This window comes from Peromyscus maniculatus, chromosome 7 (genome assembly GCF_049852395.1).
Source record: "Peromyscus maniculatus bairdii isolate BWxNUB_F1_BW_parent chromosome 7, HU_Pman_BW_mat_3.1, whole genome shotgun sequence".
In the NCBI taxonomy this organism is placed as follows: Eukaryota; Metazoa; Chordata; class Mammalia; order Rodentia; family Cricetidae; genus Peromyscus; species Peromyscus maniculatus.
The window spans coordinates 59,431,069-59,456,647 of NC_134858.1; the positions used below are offsets into that span (position 1 = coordinate 59,431,069).

General features: G+C 40.3%; 1 protein-coding gene across 9 annotated transcripts in view; it reads right to left on the reverse strand.

Moving 5' to 3' along the window:
- Glce (glucuronic acid epimerase) overlaps window positions 1-23,364 on the reverse strand; it is a 71,566-nt gene extending 48,202 nt beyond the window's left edge. For 3 of the 9 annotated variants that reach the window (XM_042281071.2, XM_016003507.3, XM_016003510.3), the window contains exon 1: window positions 23,170-23,364. The gene's annotated coding sequence lies outside the window, so the exon portion shown is untranslated. Of the gene's footprint in view, window positions 1-13,551; window positions 14,309-15,115; window positions 15,198-23,169 lie in introns of those variants that run through there. The other 6 variants (XM_076576438.1, XM_076576433.1, XM_076576439.1 and 3 more) reach the window with 4 other exon arrangements.
- Between the last annotated feature and the right edge of the window lie 2,215 nt (window positions 23,365-25,579).

The window sequence follows — 25,579 nt, forward strand, 5'->3', positions numbered from 1 at the left end:
TAAAGATATTAAAGACTAGGAATAAAAAAAGATACACATTTTCAAATAATTAAAAAAAAGAATCTTTAAAGGTATGTAATTTCTTTCACACTGAGTTACATCTTCTGCCAAAGATATCAATGTATTTGCATCCATTTTTGAATCTAGACATTATTTTCATTTTTCTAAACTATCAGCAATAAAAGGAATACAATATTTAGATGAGAAACTAAGTCCACAGTTAAAAGCAAGACTTGACTAAGCTGGGCTAATTTTATAAACGGTTTTTACACTTGCGTTGTATAGTGTTACACACTTCTCAAAGCACTTTCACACCTTCATTCTGACTGTTATACTGACATGTAGGGCAGACAGTATCACATCTCCCCATACCTCCCAAATACACATGATATTTTACAGATGGAAAAATAAGTCTTAGGTTTAACTAGTTTGCTTGAGGTTACAAAATTATAAACAGTCAAGTTGAACTATAACTGACTGGGTTTGTTGCTGTTGTTATTTAATTTAAGCCCATTGTTTTCTACCCCAACACATTCCATTACTCAGTGACTAAGGGCACCAGGGCACAGATCCATGAAGACTTGATCATCTCAGCTTCCTTGAGGAGTGGAGATTTTCATATTCCTATTTATTATTAAAATGCTTTTAGATGGTACAATGTGTTAACATCCTTATTTTAAAAAAATTAAAAGCCCAGGAAGTCAGTAAAGTATTGAAAGCTTAGTATCCAAAGCAGTATCAACACAGGACTACTTTCACACACAGGATCAATTTTAATGGTTCCTTTCCCACACAGGACCTGCATTTTAGAACCTTTGGACTATCAAACAGAGACAAAATACCAGAGCAAGTGCTCCAGGATGTATTTAACAGAAGTCATTCCAGCTAAAATCATTTTATCACTCTTAGAGCTGCTACCTCATCTGAATACATCAGCAATCCTGACTGAAATAAGAATAATAAATTCTTTTTGCCCTTCTCCCCAAAGACTTTAGCTCAGATAAACAAATGGCTCCAGGACACATTTCATCTCGACTTCTTCCTGTTCCCTTTACTATTCTAAGGGGGGCATTCCTTGACCACTCCAAGTTCATGAACACTCCCCCACCACAGCAAAGCAAAAGGAGTTCAAGAGACAATCCCAAAAAGCACACAGCACGTAAGACTGAAAGCTCTACTCTTCCCATCACTAGAGCCTGGTGCACCTTACCCCTTCCTAAAGCCCCTCTTAGTAGAATCTGAGTCTTCTGAGTCTTCATTGCCATGCTCACTGACTAACCTGGAAGCCTACCTTTCCCCTACTTCCAGCTGTGTTAAACTGATTGATTTCCTATTATGTAAAACTACCTGAATTGGGCTTTTTTATATTTAATGTTCAAACAGTCATAACTAGAACAGATATTAGCTGACATATATGAAAAGCGTTTTGTGATGCAAAACAGTCTCAAATGTAAAAAAAAATTAAAGATACTGTTATTCATTTAGTCAATGATTTAAAGTGCAGTAATAAAAATAGGGATTGAGTTATAGAATGAAATTTGGAAAAGAAAGGGAACAACTCTTTGCTTACTTTTTATAGTTATTTTTCTCTGATTTAGATATTCCTGGAAGACTTGGAAGGAGGCAAGCTCACGAGGGAGATCTGTCATTCTATGCTAAACATCCAGAGACACAACTGAATGGAGGAAATAACTGGGCAACTGCAACAAAAATCCTTATTAATGTTTACAATCAGTCCTGGGAAAATTAAACTATGCTCTGCTAACATAGGTCTTGCTTGGGATTGGCATTTTTCCCCCAGAGAGGGGTCTCACTACGTAGTCTTGGATGTACTGGAACTCACTATGTAGACCAGGGGGGTCTCAAATTCACAGAGATGTGCTTGCCTCTGCCTCCCAAGAGCCAAGACTAAAGGCATGTGCCATTACACACAGCTGGCATTTGTATTTTAGGATAAAATTCTGGACGGAGAATGCTTCTAAGTTGAAAATGATTCTAAAAGAGGTAAGGCTAAAAAGGCATCAAACAGGAAGGAAAAAGCCTTCAATTCCAAATTACAGTAGCTTTTACTACCCTACAACATCCACTTTTCCTACTGTCTATGCCTCCATATATATTTGTTACTTGGTTCACGTTTATTATGATTTCCTTGTGTGCTGTGTTCACTATCCCAGCTCCTCTTACTACAGAGCTTGGAGGCAGAGCATCCTGTGTCCATTCCACACATTTCTGCCCCGTCCTTTCTAAAATGATCCAACTTAGATTCTGTCAGCAGACTATAACCACCCACTGCCCCTACTATTGCAATTGCCTATCAAATGCTCCACTGACTTCGTCAAGACTATAGCTGCTTACTCATTCCACCATTATCACTGTCTCTTCCCCAAATCCTTGCTTAGGTCTTCCCATGATCTTATTCCAATCTTATTTTAGCCACTCATAGCCATGATCAAAGCTTAAACTGTGTTAATTTTAATAATGCAATTGTATAACACCATATTCAAGCACCATGCTTTATCAGTTCACTCCCTTTATTTTATATCCTCCCCTGCCTGCCGTGGAGCTGAGGACTGAACCCAGGGCCTTACACTTGCTAGGCAACCATTCTACCACTGAGCTAAAGTTCCAACCCCAGTTCACTCACTTGAACATCCTGGCCCTACCAAGCTGTCAACTCAACAAATCTACACTCCACTTTTAAATTAATACTTATGTACTGGTTTACTGAGACAGTCTCACTATGTAGTCCAAAATGGACTCAGATTTGCAGTTCTCCTGCCTCATCCTCCTGCATGCTGAAATTAGAAATGTGTGCCATCACACCTTAGTCTACCGCCATCACTTTTCTCCTTCCCACTCTTTTGCTGTCTTCCTTAATCCCCTCTTACCTGAGGTTAAATCCCTACTCAACCATTTATTACTTCTCTGTCTTGCATAAAATCTCAACAAGTTTTCCTCCTTTATACTTTGTCAATCTTGGTTGGCTAAAATTGGTACCAAGCCAATTCTCTGCTTATTCTTTGTTGGTACTTATCCAGCTCAATGTGGCTAGAGAGAGTCTTTGCTGGGTAACTACTTTACCTTCAAATCCAAGACCAGAACTCTCAAGTGACTCCTTACTGATGCCTAACAAGTATACCTTACTTTATTTACTGTCCCTCTCCTACATGACTACTTGTTCTTCAAGAATCTCCCATTCCTCCTCTTATTCTCATTTTCATGTGTTGAGCCTATTTCCTGTTTTACTGAGACACATAGAACAATACAAACTTCCACAAGCTCATAAACACACCTAACTACAGCTGTGCCCAAATATTCTCCTGTCTTTCATTACCGGTATCAGCTGTTTATGGTCAGATATGGCCCAGTCTTCTTCTATTCATGCATTCCACCTCCATTCATCACCCACTCGCACTCCCTAACAAATGTCTCCTTACTCAGCTCCTACAAACATGTCAATTTTCCATCTAAAAACAAATCTTTCCTCAATCTCTCATTCTCTCTACTACTGCATTTCTTCAACGAAATTTCCCAGGGTGCTTTCTGCTATTTCTTACTTCTCCCCCTTCTCTCAAATCTATTCCAATCAGATTTCCCACTCACCACTTCATCAAACTTGGTCTTATTAGAACACTAACTCCAGGTTGCCAAAATGACAATCAATTACCAGTCCTCTTTAACTGTTAACAGCATTAGACAGCGATTTCATCCTCCTTTTGAAATACTTTCTTCTCTATCTGGCTTCCAGGACATTGTCTCACCAGCTTTTCCTCTTCAATCAGGTCCTCCTAGGTTTTCTTTTGTGACTCCTTACTAACTTTTAAACACTATAGTGCCTCAAATCACAGTCTTGGGACCTCACTTCTCTAACCTTTCTCCCTCCATGAAGTCATCTGGTCTAATCTCTTACAATTCCCAAACTTAAATCTCTAGTCCATTCCTTTTGTTTCAAGACTCAGACATCTGCAGTTTTTTTTCTTCAATTAGATGCCTAATATGTATCCCAAAATTACTATATTCAAAACTTTTCTCCTCCAAAAGGTTTTCTTTCAGTTTTAGCCATCACAGCAAACTATCCTTCTGGGCTTAATCTCCCACTTTTCCTCATTCTCTGCACTCTGCTCTCTCACCCTGTCAACAAATACTGTTGACCTTATGCAGTTACTTATTACCTCTACTACCTGATCTGAGAGCCTTTCACCTAGATGGATACAGTAGTCTCCTAATGGGTGACTGCTTCTGCTCTTGATTACCTTTGGTCATTCCCCCAAAGTGGAAAGATTTTTAAAAGTTCAATCAAATCACTACTCTATTCGAAGCCATCCTTCCCTATTCCTTAGACTAAAAGCTAATACCCACACAAGTTACTGTGGTAGTTTGAATTAATTGTGCCCCCCAACCCCAATCACACAGGGAGTGGCACTCTTTGGAGGTATAGACTTGTTGGAGTAGGTGTGGCCTTGTTGGAGGAAGTGTGTCACTGTGGGGGTGAGCTTTGCGGTCTCCTTTGTTCAAGCTACTCCTAGTGTCACAGTTGATTTCCTGTTGCCTGCAAGATGTAGGACTCTCAGCTTCTCTAGCACGTCTGCCTGCATGTCACCATGCTCCTCATCATAATGCACTGAACCTCTGAACTGTAAGCGAGAAACCCCAATTAAATGTTTTCCTTATGAGTTGCCATGGTCATGGTATCTCTTCACAGCAATAAAAACCCTAAGACGGTCACCTTCTAAGATCTTGCTTGACCTATTATCCACTGCCACCATCTTTCTAAGCTCATCTTCTAATACTATCACTCCATTTCAATGACAGGTTTCGTTCAACTACCTCCAGCATGCTCCACCCAGCACTGGGCCTACAATATCCTGTACTGTCTGCATACATCATTCCCTGACTCCCTTTTGCTGTTTAAAAGTCACCTTGTCAGTGACTTTTCCTAAATAACCTCTGAAGAAGTACAACTCTTCCCTCACTCTCCTTCCCTCCTATTTTTCCTTCTTCATCACTTATCATCAAACATGCGTTATGTCTTTTTACCCTTATGGCTGCATCTAAAAAGCAGGTTTTATGAAGATAGAAATTTTTGCCTATTTTGTTTACTGGTGAATTTCTAGGACCTACAGTAGTGACTGACATTATACAGTCATACACATATTTGGCAAATGAGTAAGATCATAGCCCTCTTTCAGATGAAATTATCCACAAAACAAATATTATATTGAAAGGGGCCACAGAAAGCTCTCAGTTTTCTTATTTTATAAACATAGTCAATTAACTGCGTTAATTAATGGCAGGTTATTTAAAATCTGAACTACTGATCAGTATTTTCAAATCTTTAGCCCCCTGGAACTCTTAAATATGAATTAGCCAACCACAGATACTGTTACAGCAATGTGAAATGGACTAAGAAACCATCTTTTGTTCTTTGTACAGGCTTGTTTATATATTTCCATTATATTTTCTGTAAGACAATGCACTTTTAGGGGACTGGAGAGATGATTCAGAGTTAAGAATACTTACTGTTTTTCCAGAGGACCTGGTTTTGATTGCCAGCACCTACATGGCAGCTCACAACCATCTACAACTCCAGTTTCATGGGATCCAATGCCCTCACACTTTCAGGCAATACACCTATACACTTAATAATAATACATTTTAAAAAAGCATATGCCTTTTAAAGCCTGAGGTTAGGATGATGGATATGACAGGATGACCCAGAGATTTTTTTGTGGTGAGGGAATAGTTGTTGACTACGGTAATGATTACAAAACTGACTGTGATAAAATTTGGTCTTGGGGTGTATAATACATAAACACACAACGAATATATGTGAACAATGATGTAATCTAGGGAAAGTATGCAGACTGCATCATGTTGGTGTCATGGTTTTCATACTGTACTAGAATGATATAAAATGTTACCACCAGGAGTAATCGTAAGAGGGACTTCTCTGATCAAGGCTGAGACTTCCTGAGGACCTATAAATGCTTCAAGATTTAAACACAAACAGAGCCACTGAAGCAGTTTGAGTGTAGCATCTCAGACTTTCAATCTTCCAGGCCTTTTTCTTCAGTCCCTCTAGAAGCAATTACTCCTTTTTTTTTTTAACTTATATTCAAGAAGTCGATGCATAATGAATAAATGTTTTACTGTGTGCATGTAGATGTACACCCACACATACACAATTACTTTTCTTTTCTTTTCTTTTTTTTTTTTGGTTTTTCGAGACAGGGTTTCTCTGTGTAGCTTTGCGCCTTTCCTGGAACTCACTTGGTAGCCCAGGCTGGCCTCGAACTCACAGAGATCCGCCTGGCTCTGCCTCCCGAGTGCTGGGATTAAAGGCGTGAGCCACCACCGCCCAGCTCAATTACTTTTCTTATAATAATACTAGCATGCCGTAAACATTTCTGCAGTTTCCCCGGCCCCATGGTGAGATGTCTGAAGAGTGGAGCCAGGCATGATGGTACATCAGGAGGCCAAGGCTCTTTGAGTTCAAGGTCAGCCTGGTCTACATAATGAATTCCATGCCAGTCAGGGATGCATAGGGAGATACTGTCTCGTCTGAAGATGAACTCAGGCATTAATACTCCTTTTCTTGGCAAAATGACACCTTATTGTGTAGCTGTGTCATTATTTTCTAACCAGATAATATTAAGAGCCATTTATAGCTTTTGATAATATAATTAATACTATAATGAACAAAGGAAAATCCTTTAAAATTACTGAATTAAAAAGCATGAACATTTATCATTTTAGTAAATCAACTCACTTTCCAAAGAAATTGCATATGCTTCCATTCCTGCCTATGATACAGAAAAGGAATTCTACACATCCTTGCCATTATTGCTTAATCTTTGTGAATCTAGTAAGTGAAAACTACCCTTGTTTAAATCTGTACTTTGATAATAGTAATTAGCTATTTTGTTTTTTTGGTTTGGTTTGTGCCCTTTGCCACCAGGTCTCACTCTGTAGCAAAAACTAGCCTCCAACTCGCAATCCTGTCTCAGCCACCTGAGAGCTGGGATTATAGACATATGCCACCATGCCTGCTTCAGAATAATTGCTTTTGAAGAACACTTATGTGTGTCAAAAATTGCTGTGAGAGCTTCATGTCTAACTCATCTAATTCTTGTAATTATTATGCTTTAATTTTATTGGTGAGGAAACTAAACCACAGAGTAGTTTTTAAAAACTTGATATTTAAGATTACACTTCAGGTGAGAAATTGTACAAACCCAAGCATTCTTAACTTGACATCTAAACATGAAACAGTATCTTAAAGCTTTTCAGCTTTCAGCTGGTGAGATGACTCAATGGGTAAATGTGTTTGCCACCAAGTCTAATGACGTGATTGCAATCCCTGGAATCCATAAAGAAGAGGTAAGCAATGTCTACCAGCTGTTACACAGACACACACATACAACACAGATACAGACACACACACACACACACACACACACACACACACACACACACACACACGAGACAGAGACAGAATAAAAGTTTTAGCTTTCTAGGAAACTTTTCCTATATTTAAAATCATTTGTATTACTTTTAAGATGACGTGTACATTTATAGTTTCTGCCATTTTTCTGTTGGTTCTTTTGTTTACTCTTATTAATTTATAAGCTATCTCTACAGTAGCAGGAGAACTGGCCTTTTATAATAATGCTACTCCACAAAGTTAAAACATGTACCATGGACTCTAGCCATTTGTACTCCTAATATTTATCTAAGAAAAATGGAAACTTTATCCATATTAGATAGATATACTACTGTTTACAGTAGTAGCTATATTTGTAAGTAAAATTTTAAAGAACTCCCAAGTCAACAAATAAATGATAAACAAATTTTGGTGTATATGTATCATGAAAATTTACCATTCAATAATTTAAAAATAATAAACTGGCCGTCATGATGATGCACCCTGTGCTGGCTAGTTTTATGTCAATTTGACAAAAGACAGAATAATTTTAGAAGAGGAAACCTCAACTGGGAAAATGTCTCTACAAGACTAGCCTCTGAACAAACCTGTGGTTCATGTTCTGGATTGATGACTGGTGTGGGAAGGCCCAGCTGACTGTAGGCAATGCCACTCCTGGGCTGATAGTCCTGGTGCTATAAAAAAGCTGGCTGAGCAAGCCAGTAATCAGCATCCCTCCGTGGTCTCTGCATCAGCTCCTACCCTGCCTGAATTCATAATGGCTTACAAGCTGTAGGATGAAAAAAACCATTTCCCCCCCAATTTGCTTTGGTGTTTCATCATTGCAAAAGAAACCCTAAGACACACCCCTATAACCCTAGCTTAGGCTGCTGTAAGGAGATTGTGAGCCCAGCCTGGGCTACAGAGTGCCAGGCCAAGCAACACAGTGAGACAAACATCAATACCAGAAGAAACTAATGAGACAGATAACAGAGAAGAGCTTAAAAGTGATTATGTCAAGTGAAATAAGAGGTGGACTGCTGCTCCCCAAATTACATGGTATCTGAGTGATTATATTCATATAAAACTGCAGAAAATGCAAAACCATCTAGTGACAGAAGGCAAGTCAGTGGTCTGAAGTGGCGGGATATGGGGTACATGAAGAGGCATGACAAAGATTACATTTAGACATTTCTGGAGATGGTAGGTTTATTTACAACCCTGAACACAAAGGTTTCCAAGTACTCAGAACACCTCTGCAAAAATTTAATTGTATGCTTTAAATACGTGCAGTTTATTATGTCAACTATACCTCAGTGAAGCTATTAAAAAAGCAGGTGGACTCCTAGTATATTCTCTTGTTGTAGTAAATAAATAGTGGTACTTGATTTCATTGACCTCATTTATATTCACCATATGCAACACAAGCAAATGTAAAATACTGCTTCTAATTCTGCTTTGAACCATCTCCCACTTCTCTCACTGTCATAGTTCAAAATGACAAGGAGTAGCCTGACTCTCAGAAACTAGTACTCTTGTTTATGTATTTTATGTATATGGGTGTTCTGTCTGCACACCAGAAAAAGGGCAGCGGAGTCCATGAGAATCACATGAAATTACAGTGATAGATGGTTGTAAGCCACTGTGTGGGTGCTGGAAATTGAACTCAGAACCTCAGGAAGAGCCAATCCTCTTAACTACTGAGCCATCTCTTCAGGCCCAAAAACTAACTTTTTAAATTTTTATTATTATTTTTGTTGTTGTTGTTTGAGACAGGGTTTCTCTGTGTAGTCCTGGCCATCCTGGAACTTACTCTGTAGACCAGCCTGGACTCGAACTTAAAGAAATTCGCCGGCCTCTGCCTGGTAAGTGCTGGGATTCAAGGCATGTGCCGACACCACCACTGGGTGAAACTAACATTCTTAGCAATCATTTTCAGCTTCATCTTGGGAGCCAACCAAAACAATTTTCTGGTTTGGGCAAACACTGTATGACTGAGACAAAACAGAGAAATAAACTTAACTGCAGAGACAGAAAAACTACAATCATCCAATTCTTCTTATATCTTTGGTGTATCCATATGGCTTCAGTCACTGATATACTTACTAATACAACATGTGGCATCTGCTATGTATTAGACACTGTTAAAGTGTTGGGAATAAACTAAAAAGCAACAGCATTCTATGATAATAAAGACAACTTAGGGGTATACCCTCAAAATCACTGGCTGACGTTATGTGTACTTAACAATAAAAGTAAAAGAAAATAGCTGGTTTTTTAATACTTAATTCACTTTATTTTTCTCATATAAAAACCCTTATGTGGTAGTCACAGCTAGAGCTGACAGTCCTCTGACAGACACTCTGGTGTGGGTTTTCACAAGATGGTCAAGGAATTCCTGATAAGGGGACTTGACAAACACAGTCTCTTTCCAGAGGTTGGGAGTCAGGTAGCTGTAGGTCTTAAGAGATGGCATCAAAGGTGGCCTTGGCAAAGTTGCCCAGGGTGGCAGTGCAGCCCCTGGCTGATGTGTAGCAGTCATCAATACTGACCATCACCAGTATCTTCTTGGGCACAGGAGAGAGACGATGCCAGTGCCTCTGGGGGCAGGGATGAGATACACCAACACAGAGCCACAGTGGCCTGTCACTTTGTCCAGAACAGTGTAGGGCTTGCCAATCTTGTTCCCTCAGTAGTCTCTCCACACATGGATGATAGAAAGCTTGGCCAAAATGATGGCCCCTGGGATGACAGTGGCTACTTCCTATCGCACTTAAACACCAAGAGCAACATGACCACTGTCGTCCCCAACAGCAGCAAAAGCCTTGAACCTGGTCTGCTGGCCAGCCCAAGTCTGCTTCTGCACTGGCATGATCTTTAGAACCTCATCCCCAGGGGGGGGAAAATCCAATAATCTCAGATTCCTTAATGGGCAGGGAGAACGGGCAGAGCTCCTCCAGGGACTTGATCTTCATGTCCTTGACTAGGTAACCCAGTTTGGTGACCAGGATCTACTTTTTGTCTTCGGCTTTACCTCCATGAGCCCCATGGCCCATGGCCACAGCCCCTAAGACCACTGCCGAATTCTCCATGGAAGACAGGAAGATATTGTGGCTGCCTAATCCTTGGCCCTAGGTTCTCTAGGCCCTCCTGCTGCACTGGTGTCTGCCATTTGGTGAAAAGGAGGAGAAAAAGGAGGAGGAGGAGGAGGAGGAGGAGGAAGAGGAGGAGGAGGAGCAGCAGCAGCAGCAGCAGTCTTACTTGTAGTCTATATTGCAGTGCAAAAAAGGACTTTAAAAGAAGTATCCTGGAAAACTACCATATCACACTAGTATTTAACTCCCATTAAGATAATAATAATGTATGTGGTAATGAAAATATAACCTTGTGCCACATTTTGCTTATCCAGTGACTGAATTACCCAGTTGTCATTAGTACAATTACATTAATATATGCTGGACATTTGGCTTCTAAATATGAACAAATGAATATAGTGCTAAATGATAGTATAACACAAAATTACATACCTAGTCCTCATGATATTTTTCTAGTAGAGGTATGCTCAATAAATTCATACAAGATATTTTATTTTTTAGGTTTTAAGTAAAATAGTAACTGGAGAATAACAATTTGCATTGCAGAGTGAGATACCCCACCACCACCCCACCACCCCACTTCCATCCCAGAGGAAGCAGCAACAAAATCTTTTCATAATGGAAGTCATTAGCTTTACTGAAGGCAAAGAGATCTCTGATACTGGTCCCATGCTTTCCCTGAAAAAAGTCAATCAAAATAGATGATGATAGTGGCTTGATTTTTAAGGCATGCTAAGTGGTGACTCCCCATTAAGCATGACAAAGACTTTATAGGGAGTAGAGGATGAGCTGATGACTGAAATAACTCCCGATATGGCTCAATTAAAGACATACTTCTCGCCGGGCGTTGGTGGCGCACGCCTTTAATCCCAGCACTCGGGAGGCAGAGCCAGGCGGATCTCTGTGAGTTCGAGGCCAGCCTGGGCTACCAAGTGAGCTCCAGGAAAAGGCGCAAAGCTACACAGAGAAACCCTGTCTTGAAAAACCAAAAAAAAAAAAAAAAAAAAAAAAAAAAAAAAAATAAAGACATACTTCTCAAACACACTAAAATACATTCTATTTTTTTCACTAAATTATTTGTGTTTATACTGGTATGACAAAGTTTTTTAAAAAAAGACAAAGAAATGGGCATGTACATCGAAACAATCAAAGGAAAGGTGGCAGCTCAACAGGGAAAGTGCTTACAACGAAGCCCCTGACAACACACAAGGTGGAGTGAGCGAACGTTGTCTTCTGACCACCATATATGGGTACCACCCCCCTAACCCACACACACCTACACAATAAGTAAATGTAATAAAAAAAAGTTTTGATTGAAGGAGGATAATATTAAGAATATAGAGATGAACTAGGCATGGTAGCACAGACCTTAATCACAGCTATTCAAGAGGCTGAAGCAGGAGGATCACAATTCCTTTTTTAATACAATAGCTAATAAACAATAAGGACTAATTTCAGAGACGAATGGTCAAGAAAGTATAGATTTCCCTATTAATATGTGATATTAGCTAAATTCATAAATGTTATGAGTAAATGAAAGTAAGTGCCTAAAACAATGTTTTGGCAACTGGAATCATAGTTGATGAAGAAATCTTTAAAATAACACTAATTACAAAAGCAGGTTGGAACTGGAAAGCTCCTTAAAGGAGTAAGCACTACACAGCAGGTACTTTAACACACACGAAGAAACGAGTTCTCCACGTTCATTTCAGTTGCTGAGGAGGTCTTCTTATGACGCAATACGCCATGCTACCCGCTCCTAACTTTCATTCCTGTATGTTTAATCCTCTGTGTACCATTCAAGTTTGTATGTTTCACAAATTCAAGATTTGAGTCAGGACGCACATTAGACATCATCCAAGTACCCAAATTAAAAAGCCTTACCACTATCCTACTGAAGTCTTTCTTCCTGGATGAACAACATGAAACATTTTGATTACTTTCCAAGTATCTGTTTCACGACATTATTTGTTTATAGTTATTCTCCAAATAAATTACCAATGTCCTCTTTAAAATGTGACAAAGAGAATTAAAAACCTAAGCTATGCAAAAAACGAAAATGATAATAAATGTGTTCTAGACAACAGATTTCAAATCAATGGAGCTTAAGTAGATGCTAACTTTGGAGACAGTTAAACCACACACACACTAACTTCAGACAAATAAGAAGCCATACTCAAGTAGAAACATGTAGATGTAACCAATCGTCTTATTAAAATAAGAAACACAGAGCCAAGGTAAAAGAGAAAGCCGAGAGGTCAGAGCTCAGAGATAAAATCTTACCTCCTGCAGTGCTCCTAGCTTCCCCGAGAGAGAGCTACTTCCTGTTTGTCCATGTTTAAATATTCTTTCTGTTCTGCCTTCTCATTGGTTGTAAACCCAACCACATGACTGCCTCATCACTGTCTGTAAGTACCGCCCTCCAGGTCTTAAAGGCATATGTCTCCAATACTGGCTGTATCCCTGAACACACAGAAATCTACCCAGCTCTTCTAACCACCACGCTCTTGTTATGGCTCTAATAGCTCTGACCCCAGGGCAACTTTATATATTAATATAAAATTAAAATCACATTTCAGTACAAATAAAATATCACCATAGAAACACTTTTTTGCTTACAAATAAAGAGATAAATAGATAGTAGGTAGGTAGATAGATAAATGAATGAATGAATGAATGAATGAATGAATGAATGAAAGCAAGAACAGTGGTGTTTGCCCTCTAAATCTTCTACTCTGTATCTGTGAGGGCTTTAAAATCCTTAATTGTAGAGCAGTCTTGTCAAAAACCTATGTACCAAATTCAAACATTTCAAATATTTTCTTAAATACAAGCTGTTGTTCAAATTATTAAAAATACATGATGAGAATCCTGATTTTGTCTATGAACTAGTACTCTAAGAGACAGACATTGTTAATAAAAACTTACTGTATGGGTGAGGAGGGCATCTTGAGGCATGACACTAAGAATGTGCTGTTTCATTTGTGTGTGTGCATATGTTTGAGTGTGGCACATGCACAGTGGTGTACATACCTGAGTGTGAAGACAGAGGTCAGAGAAGGGCTCCTGGTGTTGTCTTCTGACACTTTCTGCCTTGTTCCTTTGGAACAGTGTCTCTCACTGAACTTGATGCTTATGTCTCCCTCTGGCTAGCCTGGCAGCCATGGAGCCCCAGAGATCTTCGTGCCTCCACTCCCTTCAATGTTGGGGTTACAAATGTGAGCGAGATTCATGAGCTTGTTATGTGGATGCTGAGAGCTCAACTCTGATTCTCATGCTTCACAGCAAGTGCTTTTCAACCACTGAGTCATCTCTCTAGACCCTGCTGCTTCATTTTAACATAGTCTATTAATAATCAAACTTTGGACAGTCTTTTAATCAATTACAAGTACCTACCTGTGTCCACCTACCCGTGTTAATATTCAACACATAACTTTTTAATTTGTTTACAAAAATAACAGAACTGTCAAATGATATGTCTATCCTTAGGGGTCCCTTTCTTTGGCTATAAAAATAAATTAAATAAATAAAATGACTTATATATATAAAACATTTAAGCCAGTGTCTAGTACATATTAGAACTCCAATTCTGAATATATACTGTCACAGTAGTTCTGCTGTCCCAAACAGTTTATCTATCCTGTCCTATAAGGAAAAAAGTAAAGCCATCAGAACCTGTTTGTTCTTTGCAAGCTCAAGCTGATTCCTAATCATCAGAACCTTCTTTTGTAAACACAAACAACACATGTTCAATAATATAATAATCTGTTCAAGAAGGACACCAAACTTATCAGTTTGTTAATAATATTACATTCAAAGAATGTAATAATTGCTTGTTTCCCAACACTGTATGCACTTCAGCAGCTAACATACTTTATATGTAGCAGGTATTCCCACCAAAAGTTGGTGAATTTCTTTTTCAAAATCAGTCTGTGTTTCTTGGTTTTGATAAATGTACAATTATATAAGGTGCTAGCATTAAGGGATGCTAAGTAATGGGTATATAGTAAAAGGAATCCTTTACACTATTCAATTTTACAAAAACATAAAATTTTAAAATAGAACACTAATGCTGGGGGGTGGGGTGGCTCACACCTTTAATCCCAACACTCAGGAGGCAGAGGCAGGTGGAACTCTGAGTTCGAAGCAAGCCTGGTTTAAACAGCCAGTTCCAGGACAGTCAGGGCTACACAGAGAAATCCTGTCTTGAAAAACAAAAAAAAACAAAACAAAACAGCAAAAATTGAACTTAAAAAAAAAAAAATGAGTATTTTCTACCTCTAACAAATTCTTTTTGTAAAACTCCCAAAATATTACAAATTTTTATTAGGTATAAATTCTTTCAGGGGCCCTATCACTTAGTAATATATTCTGAACAGGACATGAATTCCAGTAAACAGGACACGTGATATTATCCCTACTCATCTTTGCCAGTGAGCCACCCAAGGAGCAACAAGCAATGGGGTGCAGGTAAAGCCATGGAACATGTGGCGATACATAAATAGTTATGGGCTAATTTAAAATATAAAAACTAGCTAGCAAAAGGCTTGAGCCATGGCCACGCAGTTATAATTAATATAAGCCTTTGTGTGCTTACCTGGGTCTGAGCAACTGTGAGACTGGTGGATGACAGAGATTTGTCCCAATTGCTGGCTGGCTGGGACACAGGAAAACTTCAGCTACACAACAAGATAGTTTCCAATAAGTAACAGTCATCCCCAAATTTTATTTTTAGAAATAGAAGACTTAAAAAAATTTTTACTGACAAAGCAAGTATCTTCTCCCTGAACTATTAAAACACTCAAGAATCCAATTAAAACCAACAACTCTTTTTGTAAAGGTATATTTTATTATTTATTTATGTGTCTGTGTGAGGATATATGCATGTGTGTCTAATTGTCCATAAAAGGCCATAAAAGGGTATCAGATTTTCTGGAGCTGGGGTTGGTTGTGAGCCACCTGACATGGGTGCTGGGAACTGAACTCAGGTCCTCTGCAAGCACTCGTAATTGCTAAGCCATCTCTCTATTCCTCATCTGACTTACTGCTCAAACCACTTACTGAGCAATCACATTTAAGTCAAGCTTAAAAAGATCTTTGATGTATGATACAAATTACTACTATATTACTAGCATAAAAATCTTATAAAAATACATACTTAAAATGTTTATACCAAGGCTGATTAGCTTTTTAATTAGGCAAATAAGAGTTTAGGAAAATGATGGCTTTTATTCGCAATTTGTCTACCTCAAATTCTCACTATTAACCAAGAATGTCATGAAACTTCTGCTAAAATTCTTAACTACAAGCAAAGAAATACTAAAATGCCTAATATAGAGGTTTTCCCCCAAATGTTCTTCTGAATACCTTTTATACTTTAAATAATTTCCTTTAGGTATCAACTGTCGAAGTTTTTTAAAAATTGGCTTTCTTTCTAAGAACAGTACTAGGGAATCAGTACTATAAACAGAAGTGCCATTGTCAAAGAATTGATCTAATAATAAAAAGAGCTAAGGCCACTTGTCTTATAGAAAATTACTGCCAAATACTGCCAGACCCTGCTTTTCTTTCTTCTGGGCCACTAGCCAGATACTAATCATTTTTAGACCCTTTCTAATTTTTAGTACACAATATGATATACTATACCACATCTAAACCAGACAGTATTTTAAATAAATGTTCTCTAAAATCCATCTCCTGTTCTGGCATATATACTCACATTCAACCTATACACATATGCATGGACACACACATTATATACAAACACACTTATATGTACACACTCACACATGTACACACACACATTACATAGTTAGTGTTCCTTATCTACTGGTTTCACATTGAAGATTCAGCCAACCCAGGGCTGAAATATTAGAGGGGAAAACGCTGCACTTGAATGAACATGTATGGACTTTTTTCTAATCATTATTCCCTAAAGAGTAGAATCTGACACCTATTTGTATAGCTTTTACATTGTATCAAGTGTTAATTAGTAACCTAGAGAAGAAAAAGTGAGCACTATAAAACTCTGTATACAAGACTTTATTCACAGACAGTGGTATCTGTGGGGTATCCATAACTAATCCTTGAGCACACAGGGGAATGGATGTATACACATGGACATCTACTATCTGTAGAAGCACACACAAAAATGAGGTAACAGGGACTACATCTGAGACTCAGGCCTTTGGAATTTTATGATAACCATTCAATAATTTTCTCTGTTTATCGGGAAAATGGGCCAGGAGTGGTGGTACACACCCTAATCTGGGCAGGATCAAACAGATCTATGAGCTGGAAGCTAGCCTGGTTCACACAATGAGCCTCCTACTTTAAAATATCCCCTAAGACAATGCTTGAGGAATTCTTTTTAAAATCTTTCTTATAACTATTTTAAGATTCAATTGTTCTTTTAAAAATCAATTTATGATGTTCAATATCATTATAATCAAAGAAATACAAAGTAAAATCTTTTGTTTATCAAATTAAAAGTTTTTTAAAAACTAATACTCAATTCTGGCAGCATAGAAATTGGCATCTTTCCAGAACACTCAAATAGGAATATGAGCCTCTTTTCCCTACCCTATAAATCAGGGAGGAGGGGCTGGGATGGAAGCAAAAGACACAGGCCCGAACAGACATGCCGCCTTCTAGGTAGATCACCATCTGGACTCTGGAGGAGATCATGCAGAGAAGCCACCTACTACAAATACCTTATTGTCAATCTGGAGACCTATATAAAGCTTTTGCAGCTCAGAACCTTGTATGTATACTCCATGTGTGCTTGTGTGTCAAATATTTTGAAAGTAACTCCTGGTTATAGCCAAGGAATGAATCTATACGCCCACTAAAACACATGTACAAAACTGTTATTAGTAGTTGTTTTTCTAAAAGCTAAGAACTGCCCAAATATCTAACAACAGAATAGGTACATATGTACACATATGGAACAATATACAGCAATGAACAAAAATAAACTATTGCTAATTTTAAAAATTATGAATGAAGCCAGGCAGTGGTGGTACACACCTTTATTCTGAGCACTTGGTAGGTAGAGGCAGACGGATCTCTGTAAGTTTGAGGTCAGCCTGGTCTACAGGAGGGAGTTCTAGGACAGCCAGGGTTAAATAGAGAAACCTTGTCTTTAAAAAAAAAAAAGAATCTTATAGACACTGTATTTCTTTGAATAAAGAAAACCATTAAAAAAGACTTGCTTTTTAAAAAATAAAGTTCAAGAGCAAATACAATCTAGATTGAGGGTGATGAGAAAGGTAAAGTGCCTTTGGAAAGTACTAACTAGGAAAAAGAATGACGAAGTTTTATGATGTCATATAAATGTTCAGTATCTTTACCTGATTGGTATGTATAAAAATTCATTAGCCCGGCGGTGGTGGCGCACGCCTTTAATCCCAGCACTCGGGAGGCAGAGCCAGGTGGATCTCTGTGAGTTCGAGGCCAGCCTGGTCTACAGAGTGAGATCCAGGACAGGCACCAAAACTACACAGAGAAACCCTGTCTTGAAAAACAAAAAACAGGGAAAAAAAAAAAAAAACTCATTAAGTTAGCCATTAGAAATCATTCCTGGGCTAAGAGCTAGAGCAGCAGTTCTCAACCTATGGTTGAGGTTGCATATCAGATATCCTGCATTTCAAATATTTATATGACGATTCATAACAGTAGCAAAATTACAGATATGAAGTAGCAATAAAATAATTTTATGGTTGGGGTCACCACAACATGAGGAACTGTAAAGGGTCGCAGCATAGGAAGGTTGAGAACCACTGACCTAGAAGATGACTTCATTCAAATACATACCTACGTCCCTTTAGGGAAGTGATTGGGTTTTATGTCTTTTTTGTAACCCTCTTAGTTGACATACAGTTGGCATATTTTAAGGCACATAAGAGATTAGTGATAAGCCTGATTCTAATAACTCAATAATCTGTGGATTATTTTTTCCTTAAAAAGGAAAAAAAAGGAAGGGAAAAATAACAAGATTAGGAAGTAGATGAGTAAAGACACTGAGGTGTGCCCACATGACATGATCCAAGTTCAGGATTTTCTCTGAGCCATGTCCTTAAGACTCTAAGATCCCCAGCATCACTTTTCTTGGAGGGAAAAATCAGGCATCTACTATTCCTTTAAAATACCAGGGTTTTTGTTTTTTGAGACCAAGTTTCATCCACTATTTAGCCCAGGATGATTTCAAACTCAAAATCCTGCCTCAGCCTCAGGGCTGGGCTTATAGGTGTGCACTATCAAGCCTTGTTCAAATAATAGTTCACACCAGTATTCACAACTAGCTTAGTAGAAAATATCTTACAGATAGGCTGCTATGTGATTCTGAGGAAACTATTCAACCACTATTGCATATATAATGTCCTCATATGCTATTGCTTTATGGATAAATAGTTCTACTGAACAGACCACATTATGTTGAGAGCAGTATAAGGATGGAACACAGGGGTCAAGCCTAGGGCCAATGACGAGAGAGCTGTCATTCTACCCAGAATTAAATAAGAACATAACATTATTGCACAGGTATTCTGCCACGGAGTAAGGGATCAGATACAAAAGTTACAAAATGCTAAAAACAGTAAAACTGCTGTAATATGCAAAGCTAAATAATTCTTAAGATGAGGCTAAAAACAACAGTCCTAATATCAGTTTGTGGGTAAGAGAAGAGAAGATAACCTAGAGGAAGAAGAGTTTAGGAAAGCAGGACAAGCCTGACATATGAGGTTAATTAATCTTGCATAGTACAAAGACACTGAGTTTGGTTTCCAGATTTCAAACATATAAGGAGAGATCCAAGTATGTGTAAACAAGCAAGAGGGATTCAAAAATGAACAGCAAATATAAGCCTGTCTTTAAATCCAGAAAAAGACACAACTAGAGCAAACTAATAAACTTTAAGAGACTGAATTAACAAGATGACCTGAGTGAATAACCCAGGGAGGCAGGAAGAGGAAGGGCCAGAGAGGATAAAAGGATCTAAAATGCGTAGTGTGGAGCTGAAGAATAAAAAAATCATTGGTTTTTACAGCAATACGAGAAGGCACGTGGAAAGAATCTAACTGCAGGGTTAGAGTCAAGGAAACAGGGTGGTTCATTCAGTAAACAGCTCTCATTAGTACAACTGGAGCTTGAGGTTTATGGTGGAGAAAATGCAGATGAGCCGAAGGGATGATGAAAGGCCTTGTAATGACAGAAGGAAATCCTGGAGCTAAAGAACAATGGGTGTTAAGTAAGGAGCAATGAGATCTGCAGTATGCTGAGAGCACTATAAGGATGGAACACAGGGGTCAAGCCTAGGGCCAATGACTAGAGAGCTGTCATTCTACCCAGAATTAAATGAGAACACAACATTATTGCACAGGTATTCTGCCACGGAGTAAGGGATCAGATACAAAAGACAAAAATGCTAAAAACAGTAAAACTGCTGTAATATGCACAGCCAAATGATCCAAAGAAAAGCATTTACCCTCATGAATGTATATTCTAGAATTAAATACTTATATCTCTATAAAGAAGCTTCTGAAATCAGATACAGATGTAAATTATAAAGAACTAGTTATATTCTGAGAATGATCCACTCGTGCTCTCTCTGCTTTCTGTACATGTAACATTGCAGGTTCTGTAACAAAAACTGATGCAGTACAAACCGTGGAACTGAGGTTTGTACGGATTATGGACAGGGCTCCTCTTGCATCCATTATTTACATATATGCTTACACATAGAAACCGAGACCTGGAGACACTAAGAATTATCAAAGGTCACACTATTAGCAGTGCAGTGAAGATAATGCAGTCCTTACAATTTCCTTTCTAGAAAATGCTTTAGTATATAATATTATGATTCTAGATTTTGAATGATAATTCAAAATCCACTTTGGTACTCTCATTTTCAGTACTGTGATAATGAAACTATAAAACTATTTTTATGGTTCATATGTCTCACAAGAAAAACATATATATTAAATATGCCTATATTTGACCAAAGAATAAAAAAGTCTTTCTGAAGTCAGCACAAGAGCCCTCTCCCCCCCCCCATACATTTATATATAATCAAAGACCCAGTATCTTGAAATGTTTTTAACATTCAGCTATACACTTTTTATTTTGCTGTGTTCCCCATCTCACTTGTCCACACTTCCCCCATAACTTTTAGGTAACTGAAATATCTCTTTTTCATTAGTACAAACAGGAAGACAGGCAACATTGACAAAAGTCTGCCAACACTGTATAATTCACAAACTTGCAGTGTTCAAAATGTTTTTATTTTTGGACTTACCTAATTTTCATGTAAGCTGCTCATTGAAATAGATTCAAGGAATATTAAAGTATGAAATTGGACAGCTCTCTACCATGCATCTACCTCCTAAAGACAGCTCCAAACATAGTAAGTTCCATTTGTGTTGCTACAGATTTTCTTCATGCTTACACCACAAAAGCATTTTCAAAGAGACATTTACTTAATGCCCAAACTCTACTGATCATAATTTAAGTTTTGAAAAAAAAAAGTAATTCTGAAGGTAGAGAGCTGAGCTGGTTATCACAACAAATGTCAACTATTACTTGGGGGTTATTTAAGGGGAAAAAAGCTGACTCCCAAGGACAATGATTTTTCCTCTGCAACATCACAATTTAACGGTTTTATTTATTTGTTGCTTCCTTCTCCATGTAGGATGCATTACTGCAATCACTGCACCTCCGATCAGCATCATGGCACCTAACAGATGATCAGTCTTTGCAGATGGGTCAATCTATGCTTCTTTAGAAGTCTGAAAGCTTTTCAAAAAAGAATGTGAAGCTTCAGGCTTTTGCCTACTTTGTCATTTTGTCTTTCTCTCAAAAAAAAAAAAAAAAGAGTTTGAAGATGTTGATCTACTTGAATTTTTGGGGCTTTGGTTTCAAACAAATACTTGCTCAACTGATCAGTTTTAATGGGCATAAAAATAGCCAATCAGGTACTTTGGTGTGAGAAAATGATAACCAACCTATCCCACCCCCCAAGCCCTACTAACACTACAATACATTCCCTTGGTTTGGTTTATTTTATGATTGCAAAATGCAAACCTTCAATACTTTGTTCCTAACCTTTCTGATTTAAAAAGCAAAAGAAATTACCTTTTTAAAAAACTGACAGGAAGACTGGCAAGGCAAACTTCTTTGCTTTGCCATATTTCAACTTGTCTGCTTACATCTTGTTTCCTGCTTACAGGAATTTTCCTCAGACTAAGGTAACATTAGACTGCCTAACCAGGAGAATTGTCAGGCAAATGCTCAGACATTCTGACACATATTTTTAAACCACTCATGGGCAGATAAATAGAAGTCATTTAAGTTCCACCTAAGTCTGGTAGAGTCATCAAGAACTCTGTAAGATCTAAAGCACAGTAAAACTGATGCACCAGGATTCTCTGAAAGGACTCTATAGGCCATCCTTAACAGGTTGCCAATACCGCTTTTGCAGAAATCTGGCTTTGAGACTATATATATACTGAAGTTACCCCTCTTCCACAAATGCTTTAAAAAGGACACTCCCTGGCACTATCTGACTGCCTAAGACGCAGGCAAATACAGGACAAATTTAACCATGCAGGTTCATCAAAGACTAGAACAGAAAGCCCAAAGCGCACAGCCGCCCCTACCCCAGGATCTAAATCCTCTCTCAACCTTCGGATACTCGCCTACAAACAAACAAACAAACCACCATCCCGACAGCATGCCCAAGTCGGTATCGCTCCTCCGGAGCTCAGAGCTCAGGCGACAACACAGCGCGTCCCCAAAGGGATCCCGGGGCAAAGAAAAGAAACAGCAGAACAAGCCCACCGTGTCTCCAACTAGGCAACTGCCCCGATCAATCTTCCAACTAAGCACCGAGTCAAATCTCATCTAAAGGAAAGGGACCGGATCGAAACCGTTAGACACCGAAAACCACAAGCAGTGCTGTGGAGTGGTTCCTGAACCCAGGTCCCGCACCCCTGGAGACTCAGAGCCCGCTGAGCCGCGCCCACACGACAAGATCCGTCTCCCTATCGCCCCGAAAAAAGACTGGGGACCATGGCGCACAGTTACCGCCCCCCTCTGGGCGAAGCAGAAACCCCAATACAGACGCTGGTCTCCCCTGGCACGCTCCCGCCCCCACCCACACCCACCCAGTCGGTTCCTGCCCGGGAGGGACAGAGGCATCGCCCTATCACCCCAAGGCGATCTTAAACAAACACTGGTCTCTGGAACCCTGACACCCCCCTGCTTGACTTCAGGAATGCCAAGCAGACCCCTCCCCGCTCCTAGGGCTTCCCGTGCCCTCAGGACCTGGCTAAACTGTATACTGCGTCCCCCAAGTGCCCGGGATCGCCAGAAATGGTCCCCTCGTCCCGGAACCGCGCGATGCCAGCACACGGGCTCTCGGGACACGGGAAACGCTCCCTCCCGCGACCCTAGAGACCCCCGGACCGTCTGAGCGGCCACCCACCCCCACCCCAAAGCCGAAGGGGCTCCGGAACTCCCAGTCCCCGCCGCGTCACCGAGATCCCCGCACTCGGAGCGCCGCTCATCCCCCCGGGAGCCGCCCCCGTCGCGAAACCCGCCTGCCACGGCCGCCCCGGGTCGCCTCCCCAGCCGCGACCTGCCGAGCACCCTCACCTGAGGCGCGCCGGCGGACGAGCGGCCCCCGGAGCCCTGAGGATAACTGAAGCGGGCGGCGGAGACGCGGCGGCCCAGGCCTGCGCTGCCGCAGCTCCAGCCTCTTCGGCGAGGAAGCGCTCGTGTGAGAGAGCCCGCCCGCTCCGCGCGCTGCCGGGGAGCCCAGCCGCCGCCGTGCCCGCGGTTCTTCACGCGAGATCCCAGCCACGGTGAGGGGCGAGGCCATGGAAGCGGGGAGGCGGAGGCTCCCCGAGTGACAGCCCCGGAAGCCTGTGAGCGGCGGCGCGAGAGGCGGGGCCATCACGGGGCGGGGCCGTCATTGAAGGGCGGTCCCCATGAAGGGAGGCGGAGACTCTTTGAGTGACAGTCCCAGAAGCCTGTCAGCGATGGCAGCGCGGGAGGCGTGACTCGCAGCTTACTGTGACCAATTGCAAAAGAGAAAAGGTGATTCTCCCCGCCTCTCATCAATAACAAGCGGGCAAAGGTGTTGCTGACCTGAAGAAGTCTGGAGACCTGGGCGTTTGCAAGGTAGTTTAGATGACGCGGTTTGGGCAAAGTTTGGTCCGACTCGGCCGCCGTAGAGACTCGTGGTTTAGCTGAGAAGCTGAATTTGATACTGGTAAACTGAGGCGCTGTTACCTTTTACACAGCTATCTGAAGTAAACAAGGAAGTCCCATCTACCACCCTGAAGGCTTACAGCCTCAGTTTACCCACGTCTGTCTCCCCCTTTAATGTAGATTTCCCACATTTCGGCCTCTCCCTTTTTACCTCAAATAGGGCGACATTGTCACGGATGCTTCAAGCTCCAACCCAGTACATCTCGCTTGACAAAGGACTCTTCCAGTTCATTTGTGCGTTATACTTAAAAGTCCTCCACAAGGGTAGAAACGAACTCTCACTGGAGTGATAACCTAACAAGTCGCCAAACCACACGGAAACGTGTGTCTGTGCGGACCCTAGGGCCCAGTCGCGTTTGGCACAGGCGGGCATTGAATTAATGTGAAGGGAATGGATGGAAACGGTGATGCTTATCTGGACTGGCCTCGGAAATTGGGCTTTCCTAGCCTTTCCTTTATAGTGGCAGCCTTTCCCCTCACACGTAAGTCCTTCTCTCATTATTATGCCTACCCTGTAGCCGTCGTCTTCCCCTAGCATCCCTTACCCACAGTAAAAAGTACCCTAACTCTTTCTCAAGGTTAATCCTGCCATTGTACACTGGATCTCAGCCAGGCCCAGACTGTTCAGTCGGCTTTCCCATTATCAGTGTCTAGCTCCGTTCTTCCCCAAATACGCTCAGCATCGCCATTCTTTAACAGAACAAAACTGCCCCACCTGGTCCACCCACTCAAGCTGCCCTGTCGTTCCGAGAACTCCTCTTCTTGAGGACATTAAAGTGTATTTGTGGTCTCCACTTTCTCCTGGCTTGTTTTCCCCACTACAATGCTGCTTTTGCCCGCACAATCTGCTGCTCTCTCAGTTTCAAAAGACCTCTTCCCTAATAGACAATGGTCTATTTGGTGGGACCTTTCCCCAATGGCCTCTCTGAAGCCCATTGACAATGCTAAGGGTGTCTTCCTTTAGCACCTGCCTGTGTTCTTTTAATTTTCTAGCTACCTTTTTTTAAGTCCTCTCTCCTAGTTTGAAATAGTTGAATATTGATGGCCCCTTATCTTATCCCACACCTTGTGCATAATAAGAAAAATGTCCACACACCACTGCACACTCTGAGCACCACAAATTGGTTCAGACAAAAGCTGTTAGAAAAATCCAGAGGAAAGGGAGGTGGTTGTGAAGTTTGAGCTGGGAGGTGAAATAGCATGTTGGCCCATATAAATGAAAGGCCGAAATGGAAGCCTTTCCAAGAAAATAGTAATCGCCAGAGCAAAGACAGAAGCATATGAGCTGAGCCTGGTTGGAAGTTGGACAGTTCGGTATATAGATTCCTGAAGAAGTAAAGCGGGGAGAGGAGAGGCAAGATCAGAAAGGACCCACATAGTGAAAGGCTTTAAATACTAAGCCACGGTAATTGGAGTTGATCTGGTGTTAAATGTAAAACTGGAACCAATCCAAATATTTGTAGGGGCTGTGAGGAAGCTAGGCATGGAAGTACTCCTACCAAATGTCTACATATATATAAAAAACAAAACAAGCTAACATACTGTGAAACTTTAAAACAGCATACCCTTTTTCCTTGACAAATGTACTTGGTAAATAACTTGGATGGCCAGGTTGGGATTTAAAATTCTGTTAACAGGGTGAGAGTGTCAGAGCTCCCTGCAAGAACTAGGCAGGCTGAAGAGAAAGAACATAGAGAAGCCTTCCTCACAGTGTATCCTATAGCCCATTGGGATCATTTACATTATCAACTTAATGGGCTCCAGAAGCAAGTCTCTGCCCATGTCTGTGAGG